At 36.2% G+C, this 19,897-nt stretch overlaps 1 pseudogene; it reads right to left on the bottom strand.

Moving 5' to 3' along the window:
* Window positions 1-12,217: 12,217 nt before the first annotated feature.
* LOC120779932 lies at window positions 12,218-12,420 on the bottom strand (annotated as a pseudogene).
* Window positions 12,421-19,897: the final 7,477 nt, after the last annotated feature.

Raw genomic sequence — 19,897 nt, forward strand, 5'->3', positions numbered from 1 at the left:
TAAGTTCGGGTGTCACCGAACATTTTATACTCTTGCACGATAAAGTGATAATCGAGATTTCATTATCAGTCATTTACATATTTTTCAAATACCGTATTTGTGTAAAGTTTTATTTCGCTATCATCATTGGTTTCTAATGTATATATTATACAGAGAAGGGGCATCAGATGGAATTCAAAATAGCGTTATATTGGAAGAAGGCGTGGTTGTGAACCGATTTCACCCATATTTTGTACATGTCATCAGGGTGTTAAGAAAATATTATATACCGAATTTCATTGAAACCGGTCGAGTACTTCCCGAGATATGGTTTTTGGTCCATAAGTGGGCGACGCCACGCCCGTTTTCAATTAAAAAAAAAGCCTAAGTGCAGCTTCCCTCTGCAATTTCTTCCGTAAAATTTAGTGTTTCTGACTTTTTTGTTAGTCGGTTAACGCACTTTTAGTGATTTTCAACATAACCTTTGTATGGGAGTTGGGCGAGGTTATTATTCGATTTCTTCCATTTTTGAACTGTGTGTGGAAATGCCTGAAGGAAACGACTCTATAGAATTTGGTTGACATAGCTATAGTTGTTTCCGAGATATGTACAAAAAACTTAGTAGAGGGCGGGGCCACACCCACTTTTCCAAAAATCTCCGTCCAAATATGCCTCTCCCTAATGCGATTCTGTGTGCCAAATTTCACTTTAATATCTTTATTTATGGCTTAGTTATGACACTTTATAGGTTTTCGGTTTCCGCCATTTTGTGGGCGTAGCAGAGGGCCGATTTTGCCCATCTTTGAACTTAACCTTCTTATGGGGCCAAAAAATACGTGTACCCAGTTTCATCATGATATCCCAATTTTTACTCAAGTTACAGCTTGCACGGACGGACGGACGGACAGACGGACGGACGGACAGACAGACATCCGGATTTCAACTCTACTCGTCACCCTGATCACTTTGGTATATATCCCTATATCTGACTCTTTTAGTTTTAACCGTTATGTGAACAAAACTATAATACTCTCCTTAGCAACTTTGTTGCGAGAGTATAAATAATTTAAATGGAAGCCAAAATCTCTAATTATTCAAAACAATATGTATTCATAAGAACACAAACTGCGTTTTTTTGTTGAGTACGCGAGGTATATGATTCATATTGGTTGTAAAACGGTTAAACGATTGCTTATGTTGCTCACTCCAATATCTTGTTACATATGGTATTTACTAATATGAGTATAAACTCAACCAACAGGAAGACGTATGTACCGCTAATAATTTAAAGTCAGTTGCTAATGTCTATATGTATAATGAAAGTGGTCGCTGTAAATACATATATGTACATATGTATATCGAAATTGGACTACAATTCGATATAATCTCGCAACTATATAAAATCACAGTAATATATGTATCTATTTTTTTTAATATTAAACTGACGAAAATCCCATAAACTAGGACACAAATTGGAAGAAAAATGTGAGATTAATCTACATCTATTAACCAAATCTAGAATATTGTTACCACAAAGTTCTAAAAATACCAGCAATAACACCCACATAAAACAAGTTAGGAAGGGCTAAGTTCGGGTGTCACCGAACATTTTATACTCTCGCACAATAAAGTGATAATCGAGATTTCATTATACGTCCTTTACATATTTTTCAAATACCGTATTTGTGTAAAGTTTTATTCCGTTATCATCATTGATTCCTAATGTAAGTATATATTATACAGAGAAGGCATCAGATAGAAATCAAAATAGCGTTATATTGGAAGAAGGCGTGCTTGTGAACCGATTTCACCCATATTTCGTAAATGTCATCAGGGTGTTAAGAAAATATTATATACCGAATTTCATTGAAATCGGTAGAGTAGTTCCTGAGATATGGTTTTTGGTCCATAAGTTGGGCGACGCCACGCCCATTTTCAATTTTTAAAAAAAGCCTGGGTACAGCTTCCTTCTGCCATTTCTTCCGAAAAATTTAGTGTTTCTGACGTTTTTTTTTAGTCGGTTAACGCACTTTTAGTGTTTTTCAACATAACCTTTGTATGGGAGGTGGGCGTGGTTATTATCTGATTTCTTTCATTTTTGAACTGTATATGAAAATGCCTGAAGAAAACGACTCTGTTGAGTTTGGTTTACATAGCTATAGTAGTTTCCGAGATATGTACAAAAAACTTAGTAGGGGGCGGGGCCACGCCCACTTTTCCAAAAAAATTGCGACCAAATATGCCCCTCCCTAATGCGATCCTTTGTTCCAAATTTCACTTTAATATCTTTATTTATGGCTTAGTTATGACCCTTTATAGGTTTTCGGTTTCCGCCATTTTGTGGGCGTAGCAGTGGGCCGATTTTGCCCATCATCCTTCTTATGGAGCCAAGGAATACGTGTACCAAGTTTCATCATGATATCTCAATTTTTACTCAAGTTACAGCTTGCACGGACGGACGGACGGACAGACGGACAGACAGACATCCAGATTTCAACTCTACTCGTCACCCTGATCACTTTGGTATATATAACCCTATATCTGACTCTTTTAGTTTAAAAATAGAGATATCATGATGAAACTTGGTACACGTATTTCTTGGCTCCATAAGAAGGTTAAGTTCGAAGAAGGGCAAAATCGGCCCACTGCCACGCCCACAAAATGGCGAAAACTGAAAACTTATGAAGTGTCATAACTAAGCTATAAATAAATATATTAAAGTGAAATTTGGCACAAAGGATCGCATTAGGGAGGGGCATATTTGGACGTAATTTTTTTGGAAAAGTGGGCGTGGACCTGCTCCCTACTAAGTTTTTTGTACATATCTGGGAAACTACTATAGCTATGTCAACCAAACTCTATACAGTCGTTTCCATCAGGCATTTCCATATACAGTTCAAAAATGGTAGAGATCGAATAATAATCACGCCCACCTCCCATACAAAGGTTATGTTGAAAATCACTAAAAGTGCGATAACCGACTAACAAAAAACGTCAGAAACACTAAATTTTACGGAAGAAATGGCAGAAGAAAGCTGCACCCAGGCTTTTTTTAAAAATTGAAAATGGGCGTGGCGTCGCCCACTTATGGACCAAAAGCCATATCTCAGGAACTACTCTACTGATTTCAATGAAATTCGGTATATAATATTTTCTTAACACCCTGACGACATGTACGAAATATGGGTGAAATCGGTTCTCAACCACGCCTTCTTCTAATATAACGCTATTTTGAATTCCATCTGATGCCTTCTCTGTATAATATATACATTAGGAACCAATGATGAGAAGTTTCAAATGGAAACGAATTTTAATTGAAATAGGCGCACATAAAAGCAAAACAAACGGCAGAGTTATGAACGAAAGCACTAGACGACGCGAAACGCGCGAATTAAACTTTGCATTTAAATAAGTTACACAAAAAATATATTTTTAGCACCAGTAGAGAGCGTTTTTATTATTAGTTATCCGCGACTTAACATTCTAACGACTTAGTAAAAAAGACGACGTATGTACGTTGTGACTTCTATTTATAGTGGAGTTTGACTATAGTGATCTGTACTAGCAATTGTGTAGTTCCTGCAGGAAAAAGTACTGAGTTGTACAACTCGCTTTTATGGCTTAACTGCAATGGAAAAGTACTGCGTTGTACAACTCGGTTGTGTGTCTTAACTCGCGCGTTTCTTATAAATAAATTGGATTTCGTTGCAATATTAAGTACAGTAAAACCTGTCTAAGTTGGACGCCTGCGGTTCATCACTTTTTGTCCAACTTACGCGAGTGTCCATGTTATAAAGAAATGATTCTTTTCTTATTTTATTGACTTTATTTTAAAAACTAGTTAAAAAAACGTACATTAAATTCAATATATAAGTGTGTAATAGAAAAAAAAAATTAACACATTTTAGAATACGGATATATGTACAACTTATGTTTTAGAAAAATAAGCATCTATTTCAGTTTGTTTTAATTTTGATAAGCTTATATTTTGTTCCAATTTCGTTTTTAACTTTAAAAACTCCGGCAGCAAAGTTGATTGATGTGCTGATACATAAAGAATGACTTCGTTCATGTTTGATAAAGCTTCTTTTGCAGTGGGAAGATTATAGTTTTCAGTGCACTCATCTTCACTTTCACTTGAAGAAGTTCCTTGGGAGATGTGTTTTAAATCCTCTACCACGTTTTTAAAAATAGTTTCATGGGAATCACCCACCTGTTCATATATATCAATCGATTTTTCCATATTTTCGACAACTATGGGCGATACTAATTCATTTCGAATTTGTTCAGGATAGTTGTGATTTATCAAACTTCCATAATTCAGATTTTCTTGCCGTGGACATTCCAGTAAATCGTGGCAAGGAAATCCTGCATGTTGATTGCATTGCCTGCATTCGTCAAGGTGTGTTATCAGAGAAAGCATCATTTTTGATCTATATTTTGTTTTTACATTTTGAATAATTCCTTGGACGAGAGGTTGTATTTCTGCCGTTAGGTTTGGTGGCAGAAATTTTACAAACACATTTGAATATTAATTTATTAAACTGTGGCTTGTAGCGTTGTCAATGAACAAAATAATTTTTCTATTTTGCTTCTTCATTTGGTCATTGATATAACTAAGCCAATGCTGGAAAATTACACTTGTCATCCAAGCCTTTTTATTGTGAGCCCATTGCACAATAAAATTTTGAGTGTCGATTTTATTTCGGTGAAAAGCTCGCGGCTTTGCAGCGTTACCTATAACCAACGGCATTAACTTTTCTCCTGTACTGCTGCAGCAAAACAATACGCTCAGTCTTTCTTTTGCCAGTTTACCTCCTTTACAAACTGCGCCTTTTGCAACGAGACTTCGAGTAGCTAATTGACGATAAAACAATCCAGTTTCATCCGCATTAAACTGATTCTCAGGTAAATAATTTTTTAAAAATGTTGGTAGTTTTTCTTTCCAATCTGAGGCAGCTTTAAGATCTACATTTGCTCCTTCACCACTTAAAGCTTTAAATTGAATGTTATGTCTCAAGCGGTAAGATTCCAACCACCCATTGCTTGCTCTAAAGTTCTCTATTTGTAACTCAGAAGCCAATAGCTTAGCGTTTTCTTGAATTATTGGGCCACTGATCGGAATATTCTTAGACCTGCATTTTTCAAAAAACGATTTCAGCCCCTCATTTATTTTTTCAAAATTAGTTATACGCGTTTTACTTTTGCGTTCCGGATCGGGGTTGCTTTCTAATTCTTTTATAATATGTTCCTTTTTATTTTTAATATTAGCGATTGTTGATTTGGAAACTCCATATTTTTCTGCCAATTTCCTTATAGATAGGCTTTTATTAGCCGGTTCATTCAATATCTCACTTTTAATTTTCAGAGATAACTTCACTGGTTGTTTTCTTTTTGACATGATTGCAACAACTGATCAAATATGCATTGTGTCATTGCTAATCCAGGATATTTGATGCATACATAATTTCGCAAAAATAACGGCATTGCAACGTTTGAAAAATTTCATTGACGCCGAAATACAAATATGTACATTTGTGTGTAATATACATAGGTATAGTACATAAGTAAACAGCATACAAATATGCATACATATTAATTGTATTGTCCAAGATATAAAGGGATTTTAATGCTTGCTGTTTAAAAATTGACACAAATTTTGTCCAACTTCCAAGATAGACAGTGTCCAAATTAAGCAGTGAATATATGGATATTTTGTACTATATTATTTTGTTACAGAACTTTTTGTCGAATTTGAGCGAGTGTCCAAGTTATAAGGGTGTCCAACTTTACAGGTTTTACTGTACTAGGAAAGTATGCACTGCTTGCTCGAATTTTATTGGTCAATGATGATGCGTCTGTGCCTTTTCCGCGGATGTATGATTTTTTACAAATTCATGTATGCTTAAATAAAGCCGGGCGAAGCGGGCTGAATATGATAGTGATACTCATATTTATCAGGTCGCTGTTGGCTTCCTTCTTTGTTTTCTATTCCCGCATGACCTGACAGTAAGCTGCAAATATAAAACAGCCACATTTGCAGATGATACCGCGGTGCTTGCTGTTTGTATTAGTGAACACGAGTCAACTACTAATCTCCAAAAAGCTGTCAATAAAGTCCTTCAAAGGAATGGCAAATACAACTCAACGAAGTTAAGTCTGTACACATTATTTTCACATACAACATGATACAGCACTTACAAATTTCATAGACGGTGCATGAATACCATACTTTAACTCCGCTAAATACTTAGGAGTAACACTTGACTCTAATCTACGGTGGAAGGTTCATATAAAAAGTTAACGGAAAGGGCCGGACATACGTTTGAAGAGTATTAATTTAAAACAAAGCAGTGTTATCAATCGAAAATAAGTTACTTACCAACAAACAAATACTCAGACCGATATAGAACTATGGATGTACTAACGCAAACAATAAGAAAGTCATCCAACAATTCCAAAACAAAGTACTAAGACTAATCGCCAATTGCCTTGGTATTGTAGATGTGCTATTATAGAGCGTGATTAAAGTGTAATCTTAGTTAGCGCAGAAATAATTAAATTGCAGCAGCACAGTGTTGAAACGAAAATATTTTAACTTCTAGAGATGGACCGCCAAGACGACTTAAACGCCTCAAGCCCAGCGATCTATCAAAGTAGACAATACTCTCAGAATAGTTTTGTAATTTTCCCTGTTGCCGAATATGCGAAGAGTGAAATAAGAATATTTATTGAAGATGCATTTTCAAGTACACACACAATCATTCACCCACATGTACACGTTAGTGTTGCAATCTGAGAACTCACTACTTTATTGTCATTTTTGATGTCAACTCTGAAAGTTTTGACATACGACCGCTTATTGTGTTGTTTATTGTAATCAAAAAATACTCTTCTCGGCCATATAATGGAATTAAATCATGAACAATTTCACTCAATTATGTTCATCAACTTTAGTCATGGATTAACTCAGCAACAGTGTATCGATGAACTTAGTTCAATGCTTCATCAAAGGTCAATGTTTATTGTTTATCGATGGCATGGTGAATTCAATCGAGGACATAGATCACTTCAAGAAGAATTTCTGGAAAGTCTTGCAAAATCATTTGTGATGCTGTGCACAAGTTGATCGTCATGTGACCTATAGTGAAATGGAGACAACTATAGACATTAGTGGCCACACAATTTGTTGATTGTTCAAAAAAGGCTTGTGCCGATTGAACGTGAGAAATGTTAACAAAATACGATAGCGGTGCTTCGAAACACGTCTATGAAACCGTGATAGATGATGAAACGTGGATTTACGCCTAATCGCCCGAGAGTAAAGCGCAGTAGACTGTATAAATATTTCAAGATGAGCCAGATCCAAGAAAAGTGGTTCGCGCACAAATCACTCCCAAGCTAACGATTTCCTGTTTTTTTGGAACAACCTGATATGTCGTAACTATACCATTAGAAGTACACTGTGAATTCTGAAAGATACTCAATTGTCAGTTGTCTCCCAAGAAATTAGGAAAACCGATACGAATCCCTCTCATCACGATAATGCGAGCTCTCAGTTATCGACAGAAACAATTGCATTTTTGAGCACTTAAACCATCAATTTGATGAGTCATCCACCGTACAGGCCACTAAAAGGCACTACAAAAACTTATCAAGTGCCATAACTTAGAGCCAAACTAAGATATGGAACTGTAATTTGGCACAGGAGTTCGCAGCAGATTGGGACACCTGTGGGCTAAAAATTTTGAAAAAACGGACGTGGCCCACCTTCTAATCATTCAAGCTAAAATAGCGAAATTCGCTCAGAACAAATCTGTTAAGCACTCCAACCGGCACTTCAAAAATTGATTAAATGATTGATGATCGAGCCGCCCACTCCCCGTACTGTTAAAAACTACTAAGAGCGCGATAAATCAATAACTGTATACATCAGAAGCGTTAAATTGTACTCCCGAGATGCTATGAGAGGACTTTATAAGAGCCATTGTCGAAAATGGACGATGGGCGTGGCACCGCTCACATTTAGGTGAAATATATCTCAGAACCAGCTCAACCGATTTTAGTCAAAGTCTCTGAGATTCCTAGGTTACTGTGAAAAATTTTGCGAAACCGGACTCCAACCACGCCTATCTCACATATAACACAATTTTAAATTTCATTTGATTCTTTCACTTTCCAATATACAAATCAAGAAGCAATTAATATAACGAGATAAAACTTTGCGCGGATAGTACTTTTAAAGTAAGCCACCTTAAGATTTAAAAGTTTCCAAATCGAATCGACGCTGTTTCTCCTAGGTAGCGAAAATGGGGAGCTCAGTGCCCACAGCTGACTTTTTACCGAAAAAAACGGTAAATGTGCGAATTATATACTTGAAATTAGGAGAGAATCCTTTGCTTATAATATTATGTCTGACTGTTAAAAATTAGTTAAATCGAGTCAATAATTTCCTTATTACCTATTATAAAGATTGTCGAACTTCCAGCAGAATTTATACCGCATATATGAAAATAAGATAGCGTATTTTGCTCATAGCACTGTATCTTTTCGACGAAAACGGATAAAATTTGGCGAAAGCTTGACTCAGCCCCTAATAGTTAGTGACCGCATGTGATGAAACCCTGGGAGCATTTATAAAACTGATAAAACTGAGATAGAATAAGAGACCTCCTTTTGATGACGACCATGGCAAACGAAATAAGGACTACAATTTGAGGACTTGCACCTGGAATGTCCTCATTAGAGTGAAGACTGACAACACCGCCGTCCAAGAAATGCGTCGGACGCGACAAAAACTGAGGCGAATAGGTCTTTGTGGAATTTACTACAGTGGCTATATAAAGGAGCGCAATTTTGGTGTGGGACTAGTGGTGGGAGAGAGACTCCGTCACCGAGTACTGTCATTCACCCCGGTGGATGAACTTCTAGCCACAATCCGCATCAAAGCGAGGTTCTTCAACATATCGCTGATTTGCGCCCACGCCCGGGCGGAGAGAAGGACGATATTACCAAAGATGCCTTCTATGAGCGCTCGGAGCTCACCTATGAGAGCTGCCCACATCACGATATCAAAATAGTGCTTGGCGACTTTAACCGCAAGGTGGGCAAAAAAAGTATCTTTGGCACTACGGTCGGTGAATTCAGCCTCCACGACGAAGCATCCCCAAATGGATCGAGGCTGATCGACTTCGCCGGGGCCCGAAATAACCATATTTAGTAGTACTAGATTCCAGCATAAGAAAACTCATCAAGCCACCTGGCTGTCTCCGGATCGAAAAGCCACCAACCAGATCGATCATGTTGTGATAAACGGAAGACACGTCTCCATTGTTTTAGATGTGCGTGCGCACCGAGGTCCTAACATCGACTTCGACCACTACCTTGTTGCAGCCAAGATTCGCACCCGCCTCTGTGCAGCAAAAAACGCATGTCAACAAACATAATCAAGATTCGACGTAGTGAAGGTGCAATCATAACAGACAGCCGAACGATTTTCTACTCGATTTGCACTCCTGCTCTCTAAGAGCACTCGTCAACAACTCGGTATAAGGGAACTGTGGGACGGTATTTTGAAGTCCTTACGTACAGCTGCAACCGAAACGATTGGTTTTCGGAAAATGCAAAAGACCAGCTGGTACGACGAGGAGTGCCGTGTCGTTGTGGAGAAAACTCAGATTGCCTACCACGGAACGTTACGATCGACCACAACACGTGTGGGATGGCATAGATACCGAGAGTTGAAGAGGGAAGCGAGACGCATTTGCAGACAGTAAAACAGAGAGGCCAATTCACAAAAAGGGAGACCACACAATCTGCGCCAACTACCGTGGGATAAGCCTCCTCAACATTGCGTATAAAGTTCTATCGAGTATATTGTGTGAAAAATTAAAGCCCACCGTCCACAAACTGATTGGACCTTATCAGTGCGGCTTTAGACCTGGCAAATCAACAACCGACCAGATATTCACCATACGAAATCCAACGCAGAGTAGCTCGTGCCAACAAGTGTTACTTCGGACGGAGTAGGAAATTGAGGACTAGAGTCCTTTCTCGACGAACAAAGACCAAACTCTATAAGTCACTCACAACTCCCGTCCAGCTATATGGTGCAGAGGCGTGGACGATGATAATAACTGATGAGTCGATGTTGCGAGTTTTCGAGAGAAAGGTTCTGCGAAAGATATCGCATTCGATGGAACGATGAGCTGTATGAGATATACGATGACATTGACATAGGTCAACCGACTACGCTGGCTAGGTCATGTTGTCCGAATGGTTAAAAACACTCCAGCTCTGACAGTATTCGACAGAATTCGACGCCGGTTGAAGCAGTTGAAGAGGAAGACCTCCATTCCGTTGGAAGGACCAGGTGGAGAATGGCCTGGCTTCGCTTGGAATATTCAATTGGCGCCACGTGGCGAAAAGAAGAAACGACTGGCGCGCTGTTGTTAACTCGGCTATAATCGCGAAAGCGGTGTCTACGTTAGTTAAGAAGAAGAAAATATATAAATGATCACGATGACGAGAAAATTTGAAATCGGGGTGACTGTCTGTTTGTCCGTCCGTACAAGCTGTAACTTGAGACGGAGGATAACCCCGCTCACTCCCCATTTAACGGTACTGCGTGATAAATCAATAACTAAATACACCAGAAACAGTGTATTAACTCTTGCCAAATTCAATAGTATGAAAATTTTTTCAATCGTATTAAAAGTACTTCCCTTTCAAATTTCAATCCAGTGGTGCTTATACCAGCTTTATCGTTTCCGTCTTCGTTCGTACATAACAATTTCATTGTATTAAGGGGTAACTGTTCCCCGTGAAGAGTTTACTACAATATTGTATAACAAAAAAATAATCCACAGCAACGCGTGACCAGGTCTGATAGTTACACATATGTATTCTTAACGACCATAATGCAATTTATAATATTTTTATTTTCTTTGGTTATTTTTTTATTTTTGGACACTCCTTAATGTCATGAGCGCCCTTACAGAAGTCGCACTATGATAATTTCTTATATTTGATAGTTGGGCTCTTTCCCATTTTTAATATATTAACAGTAAATTTTAAATACAACTAACAAATATATTCTGTTGCATGTTGTCAACTGCTGCAGTCTTTTCTGATGGATCAATTTATTATTGGCCGTTGCTGTCTTCCGCTGAATTTCCATCGAGTGTTGTGTACTTTTCCTGCTGTCTTCGTATGTTGTTCGGTTGCGCTTGTTAACACATTATATAATTTTTAGTGCAAGTTTACACTTTTTTAGTCACTGTTACTTTTTTTTTACACCAGTTAAAAAAAAGGTGCGTGGAGTCCCTACGCGCGGAAGAAGTTATACTTCTTAGTGATATTCAGAAATGCATTTCATTTTGTATGAAAGAAAACTAAAACATTTAAATTCATTATGCACATTTTATAAAGCAAAGTCTAAATGAAGGAATTTTGACTCGGAAAATAGTTCTGTCTCTTCGTTGCGGAAGGGAATATGCAGCGTAACCATCTCTCTTTTGTACTCTTCGAATTGGGTTGTCATATTATAATTTGTATATCTTATATCATGGTGTTTAGTCAATTTCTTGTATTCATTATTGGCGTTGCATTTGTATTGCGCACAAAACTGGGCCAAAGTAAAATGAATTTTCTTTTTATTTTCCTTTGCAGTTTTTCAATAAATTTAAATAAGTTTCTTATAAATTTAAATAAGTTTTTAATAGAAAATTTAAGTAAATTTACATGTATTTTCATTTATTTTTAATTATCAATAAATTTTTTTAAAATTATTTGCCCTAGTTGTCCATTTTATTTTCTCATGCATTTCAGTCGATTTTTGTATAGAAATTTGACCGGCGTAGAAGCAAAATGCGAAACAATATACCTTATATACATATATGTATATAATATTGCTGTGATAAATTTAATTTCTATTAGTAAGAAAAATATTTATTAGTATAGTATACGATGTTAAAAGGCATACATCTTCTATCCTATCTTGTGTATCTGCACATGCTCATATGAATGTATGTATACGCATGCGCGCGTTCAGAAATTCAAAGAATTCGCAGAAATGAAATGAAATGAAATGAAAGAAATAAAGTCACACAAAATAGTTGAGAATTCGCAAAAATGAAAGACAAACGAAAGAAAAATAATGCGCAAGCATACATAAGCGTACTGTACTTATTGACTGTATTATTTTTGTGTAAAATCTTGGAATTTATTCATTAAAATCACTACTCAGAAGTCGTTTTATCCGTTGTAAGTGAGCGATTTTCGAAGAAACATCATTTCTAATATGCCACAAAATAAAATTAGAAATGAACTTCTTAAACCTCACGCTGTCAGATAAAGCGATATACCTCGTCATAGCGGGTCGATTTCCAAACAATGTAAATGAAGACTAACTACAGAAATGATCCTGTGAAGTATAGTCTTAATTTTTCAAAGGCCAACGCGGAGTATTTCAACCAAAACATACGCAAAATAGTTGTGAATTCGCAGAAATGAAAGACAAACGAAAGAAAAAGAAGCATAACTTCAATAATGCACAAGCATACAAACATACATATGCGCAGCAGCAGCAAGGAAAGAGGTAACAATCGGCGATCCATTGTATAATTCTTTCATGCATAACCAAACCATAATTAAGACAACGCAATACAAGTGTCAATGGTGGTGTTGGTGGTAAGCGCTTGAAAAGTTACGCCGAGCACGTAGGTTCGAATCCCAATAGAATTTATTTTTAATTGAATATGTCACCAACCAAAAATTGAAACATTGTTCTACAAAAACAACAATAGCATAAGCATGGCAACATTGTGTTGTTGGTAGAGGTTGCGCATTTATGAATTTAACGCAACCTTTTCCGAACTCGTATAAAAGGCTAGCCAGTCAAAAACGCTACTCCCTTCCTTCCTTCCTTTTCCTTCCTTATCGGCAAAATGTGTGCACAGTCAAAAACGTGGTAAAAACGCAGAAATCAGTCATCTTTGTTTGTTTACATTTGAATAATGTTGCCATTGCTCTATGCGCATATATAGTTTTGAGCACATCTTTGTTTTCAATTACAATTTTTTACAATATAAAATACCAAAACTGAAAACAAACTATCAGAAATAGTTTATATATTTATAAATAATAGCATTCGCCTCTGATTTTGAGTTATTTTATGAAAATTTCAAACATATTGAACAGATTGAATTATAAAAGTTGATAATAGTTGACTACAGTGTATCGATATTGGCAACCCTGCGTTCACCCCCCCATGATCTGGATCCTCGCGACGCCCCTGCTCCCGCATCGTACATTTGTTCTCAGTTTTAGTTTTGAGAATTTGTTTTGTTTGAATAAGGTGGGTAAACATTGCAGTGAGCCTTGAGGAGGAGGGAAGTTACAAGTTTCACACGTAGGTTTATTGTTTCACCTCTTCATGGTATCCCCGAAGATTCCACTTGATTTAAATCTCATTAGATTTGGGAAATATGGTCTTACACGGGCTGATCGCCATGAAACCTCCACTTTTCCAGGTAATTCATATAAGTCGAAAGTAAGAAGGGTAACTACGGTGTGTACTAAGGTATTGTCGACCTTTTTTTTTTAACTTATGCACAAAGTTGGAGTGTACCTTGTATACCTTGTTCTTTCATGTTTTCTATAATTCTATCTTCAGGGACATTATTGAAGCATCGTGCAAAAATTGTACCTTTGGAAAAGTTAAGATTATCTTGAAAGTTTACTTTCACTTCACATATTCCATTCAATCTCCTTAACAAATACAAATGCGCCTTGAAAAGCAATTGCGTTCGGGGGCCGTTCCCGATATAAATTTAAAAGTTGAGCCCACATTTGACGTCCCAAATTCCGAATTAAAAAATACAATTTTATTGGGTCTAGAAGATTTTGCTCCCCAAGTTGAAGAAGCTGTCTCAAATGCACAAAATGCATCGAGGCAGCTATTCCGAAATATTGAAAATGAAATTGAAGACGGAGTTTTAGAGCCTCTTCCATTTTTTGAGGAGGATGTATCTTTTAATTTTGATAAGGCCGCGCAAACAGGTAGGGGTCTGACCGCAGGTACAGAAAGGAAGAAGAAATTGAGGGAAGAGAATAGGGTTTTGAAAACAAAGTTAGATCAAAAAGAGCAGGACAATAAAAGTTTAAAGGCCCAGTTAGTTGAAATGATCGCAGAGTTAGAAAGATGTAGGGAACAGCTAAGGAATAGCTCATTTAGGGAACAGTCAGACCCTCTTTCTTTAGTTTGTAGTAAAGTTCCTCCTCAGTTAGGTGCTTGCATTAGGAGTAGTTTTATAAATAGTAATCGCCGTACCCATGGTCGGCGATATGACAATTTTTTGAAAACGATAACTTTGGGTGTATTTTTTCTATCGCCAGTTGCTTATCGGCACTTAAAGCACCAATTAGATTTTCCATCCGAAAGTACTTTGGAAAACTTTGTTACAGACTGGCCCCGTTTCCCAGGTTGCACCCAAAGTAGCATAAAATCGTTAAAGATTAGGAGTAGGGGATTCACTTTCGAACAAAATATCGTGTCGGTTTCATGTGATGAAATGTCACTGAAATATCATTTGCAGTATGATAGGAAATTCGATAGGGTGATAGGTATTGAGGATTATGGCGATGAAAATCGCACTTTTAGATTAGCAACTACTGCAATGACTATAATGGTGCAAGGTATAGGTGGAGACCCTTGGTCCCACCCATTGGTTTATTTTTTCGTAAAAGGTTTTTGCAAAGGGGATGTCCTCAAGAAATACATTCTTGAAGCCATTACCCAACTGCAACATATAGGACTAATTCCTTGCCATTTTGTTTGCGACCAGGGCACCTATTTTCAGAATTTCGCTAATTTGTTAGGTGTTTCAGCGTCACGGCCTTTTTTTAATGTTAATGGCAAGGAAGTGTATTTTTTTACGATAGCCCCCATTTGATAAAAAGTAATCGTAACTGTTTACAAAATTTAAAAAATACGGTTTTCTTTAAAAATAGACGGGTAAGTTGGTCGGCTATTGTTCATTTTTATGAAACCAACTCTAAGTCGAGTTATCGGTGTGCGCATAAATTAACCGATGCTCATATTTATCCAAATACCTTCCAAAAAATGAAGGTTAAATTCGCGTCTCAAGTATTGAGTAATACGGTCGCTTCTGGTATGTTGTCCCTATATAGCTCGGGAGCCTTAAGCTCGAACAGTAGGAGCTTTATTAATACCGCGGAATTCGTTTCTTTTTTTAATAAATTATTTGATATTTTAAATAGCAATTTCGTTGAGGCTGTTGTACCCACTAAAAAAGTGTTTGTAGCTTCCACTGAACAGTTAGAGTTTTTAAATGAGGCAGAACAAGTTTTAAAAACTATTCGGGTCGTAGACGAATTAGAAAGCAACACAACCATTAAGTTTAGTTTTTTAAAGGGGTGGGTGTAAAATATTAACAGTTTAAGACGATTGTGGCGATTTTTGTCACACTCAGGTTTTCCGTACTTGAAGACGAGACGACTATGTCAGGACAGTTTAGAACATTTTTTTCGGCAGATTCGAAGCAGAGGAGGTACTAGAGTAACGTCCTATATGTTTTCTAGTTTGTTTAGGAAATCGTGGGGCTTACGTTACGTAAACGTCGTAACAAAAGGAAACTGTGAGCTGCCTTTAGAACCTAATGCTATAGTAATTTCGGAACATAGTAATAATGTTCTACGTAATGTGTGTAATGATTCATTATTGAATGACCTTTCTTGGCAGGATTTTCAAGGTCTACCACGGCCTGAACACTCCCTCGTTAGATCAATAACATTAGATGGTAGTTTAGAAATTAATTTTTTGAAAGAAAATGCGTTTAGCTACTTTTGCCGCTATTTTTATTTAAAAATTTTTAAACTGCACACATGTTCCCTGCCTTTACCTTATTTAGGAGATGAAATTCCTTCGGACGAATTCATCTTCATGCATCAAAATCAAATAGACAAATGCAATTTAGTGAAGCCGCCTGAGGATTTTATTGCATTTGTAAAAATTTTGTAAACCTGATTTTTAGAAGAATTCGACAGTAATTGTCATAAAATAGGAATAGGAGATATTCTTTTTAATAAAATGAAAGATGTTAGGCCCTTTTTGTGTTGTGATAATTGTGACCCAAAAATAGTTATAGCCCTTTTTATTAGAATTAGAATATATTTCTTAACTAAATTTTTAAATAAAGACCTTTCTGTGCCTAATTTTAAAAATAAAATTTTGTGTGTTTTACACCCATAGGTTTCAATTTTTTTTTATTTTTTAGTGGTTACAATAGGCGAACTCAAACTTACGATAGAATATAAAAAAGTAAAAATCTTTTAAACAGATAGGGTAAAGAGGCTCAAAAATTAGAAAGCAATTTTTTTAACAAAAAGTAGAATTTGGGATTTAAATGTAGGCATTTGTATATATGTATATACATATGTTATTTGTTATTATGCTGTGATATTTTATACATTTTTTTCATGAATTGTTGTTGTTTTGTTTTTATCGTTATATGTATACATTTATCGTTTTGTTTTTTTTTCGTTATATAATGAATTGTTATCGTTTTGTTACTTTATGTAAATAAATTTTTAATGGGTGATATAGGCCTAAAGGGGAACCGAGCACCCAAAACTAACTTCGGTAACGCGCCGTTTTGCATACCTCCTGGGTGGTGTGGAAAGTGCAATTGGGCATTTTAAATTTAAATGGCCAAGAATTCTTATTTCGTTCGATCTGGCCACAATGGAAAATGTTATAAAAAAAGCTTATTTTGAGGCCCTCTCACACTGGAATAAGTTGGGCATCCCATTATTCCTGTTGTCTATGCTGAACTGAATTGATTTGATTGTGTTTTTGGCACGACTCTTTGTTCTGATTTTATCATACTCGTTGCAGCTCTCTGATTGGTACTGTCTGTCAAACAGCAGCAACAGCTTGGATTGGCGGATCTTTGCCACTAAAACAGTTAACGTTATTCCCTTTAAAAAATCAGAAACTGGTGATTTACAACAATCACTACAATTGCATCTGATCAGTTTTGTTCTCGTCAACCAATATTGCAGCATTTATTTGATAATATTAAATATATATACCTACATATATATTATTTCATGCGCACACATTTGTATGTATATGCCTATAAATGACTATATTTTAAAAGTTCTATTTGTTAAAAGAACTAAATGCTTAAATCTGTATCTCAAATTGCTATAAGTTTGTAGATTAACTGTTTTTATCATAGTATATAAATATGAAATAATTTAATTAAAATAACAACATGCTTCGTTGAAGAACGAAACATTGCAATAATGCAACATCTTCCAACATAAGAGTTTTACTTAATCATTTCTTAGAAGATTAGCCGTCTTTAAAATAATTTGCGTCACAAAATTTTTAATTGATTTGGATCAATAACACAGCCCGACAAATTAAAAAAAAAATTTTGCTTCTTTGAATTTATAAACTGATTCTAGTTAATTTTGGCGCGCTGAATTCAAATCTGTAATCAGTTTGTCTAGTTTTCATGATATAGCTTTTTTATACCCTCCACTTAACTTATGACCTGAAAAAAAAATTTCGCATTAAAAATTTATCAACTGATTCTAGTTAATTTGGGCGCGCTGAATTCAAATATGTAATCAGTTTGTCTCTATCGGCTCTAGTTTTCATGATATAGCTTTTTTATACCCTCCACTTATCTTATGATCAGCTGTTTTCGCTTTTTGTCAGCAGATACATACATCATTTTGAATTTGAAAATGAAGGACGACAAATATTTTGTCAACAGATACAGAAAAAAAGAAATTTTTGTACGACAAACGCGTGTATATTAAAACATCGGTGTGGTCAATCCTCTCCATTTCTAGGAATCGTACAAAAAACCATCCTTCTTACACTTTCTATTTATTTCCTTCACTGAACATGACCGAACTCTCTTTTTTGTTTTAATTTCACTAATTTTTGTAAATATGCATATTCCTTCTAAAACAGAATTAAGCATTTTAATTGTTTTTAAATATTTTAAGTACATTATAGTCATTCAAAAGTCTACTCTTGGTTCCTTATGCATTTGACAGGCTTTTCGTTGATTTTTTGACAATAACATACGGCAGCGTATGCTTATTATTATAATTTGGCCTTAATTGCTGAACACAATGAGCGCGACAGACTGCAGCAGCACGACAGTGAACTGAAAATGGCGTCGTGAATCCTACTACCTGAACATTTGTAGGTTGTCCATTTTGTATGTACACAATTACTAACACCAGAGAACGTATAATATAGAGAAGGTTCATGATGTGCCGATTGTCATCACGTTTCTCTTTTTGGAGGGGTTGAGTTTTCTATTAGTAGATTTCACCAATATTTAACATGAAAAGGTCGAAAATATCAGAATTGAGCATTTTCAGTGTTAAATGAGAAAAGTGATGCTAATTTCAATGTACGCTTACAGATTCGCATATTTAAAAAGCGCAAGCGACTGTGCATATAATTTAAGGATATCCTCCATATACTTATTTGAAAACAAAGCTCAAATGTATATATGTACATACATATGTATGTAAGTGCAATTTGACCCATTTAATGATGAATTCCAGAGTGTTGAAATGTATAATTAAGTAATATTTGTAATATTACTTAAATATTTAATTAATATAATTATAATTAATATATGTTTTTTAAGTTATATATTTATATACATATGTATGCATTTATTTACTTTGGGCATTTGAAGTTTTGATAAAATCTTTAGTCATATGCATATAATGATGTGTACATGTAAACAGATTTTAAAAAACCATGCGCTTAATGCTCACATATTCAATATGTATGTATGTAATTTTGTGTTCATGTAAACAAATTTGAAAGAATCATTCGCATTATGTTTGTATATTTGTTTACACACAACTTTGTATGTAAATATATACACCCATTGTTTCATACAAAAACTCCGTTGTCACGGACAACCAAACTTTGTCAAAAAGTCAATGGTAGAAAATCGGAGCTGTACCAAAACCGCTTCCCTTGCCGCTTTACAGCTTTGCCTACAAACCAGCGTAAATATGGATGTTTATGTGTGAGCATGCATACATATTAACGCAGCTGCGTAAAAATATTTCAGAATTACAAAATATTTTTTACATTCGTTGACAAATACAGTCAATCCTGGTTATGTGCCACAATCAAAGATACAGATATTTATAGTTAGTTAAAAATAAAAATATAATATGGTACATAAGCAGACTGCGGATACTTAAATGAGTCGTACTTAAAACAGTAATTTCTTCTTCTTCTTAATTGGCGTAGACACCGCTTACGCGATTATAGCCGAGTTAACAACAGCGCGCCAGTCGTTTCTTCTTTTCGCTACGTGGCGCCAATTGGATATTCCAAGCGAAGCCAGGTCCTTCTCCACTTGGTCCTTCCAACGGAGTGGAGGTCTTCCTCTTCCTCTGCTTCCCCCGGCGGGTACTGCGTCGAATACTTTCAGAGCTGGAGTGTTTTCATCCATCCGGACAACATGACCTAGCCAGCGTAGCCGCTGTCTTTTAATTCTCCGAACTATGTCAATGTCGTCGTATATCTCGTACAGCTCATCGTTCCATCGAATGCGATATTCGCCGTGGCCAATGCCCAAAGGACCATAAATCTTTCGCAGAATTTTTCTCTCGAAAACTCGTAACGTCGACTCATCGGTTGCTGTCATCGCCCAAGCCTCTGCACCATATAGCAGAACGGGAATTATGAGCGACTAATAGAGTTTGGTTTTTGTTCGTCGAGAGAGGACTTTACTTTTCAATTGCCTACTCAGTCCAAAGCAGCACCTGTTGGCAAGAGCCAATCCTGTGTTGAATTTCCAGGCTGACATTATTAGTGGTGTTAATGCTGGTTCCT

Source organism: Bactrocera tryoni, unplaced genomic scaffold (assembly GCF_016617805.1).
Source record: "Bactrocera tryoni isolate S06 unplaced genomic scaffold, CSIRO_BtryS06_freeze2 scaffold_11, whole genome shotgun sequence".
Taxonomy (NCBI): Eukaryota; Metazoa; Arthropoda; class Insecta; order Diptera; family Tephritidae; genus Bactrocera; species Bactrocera tryoni.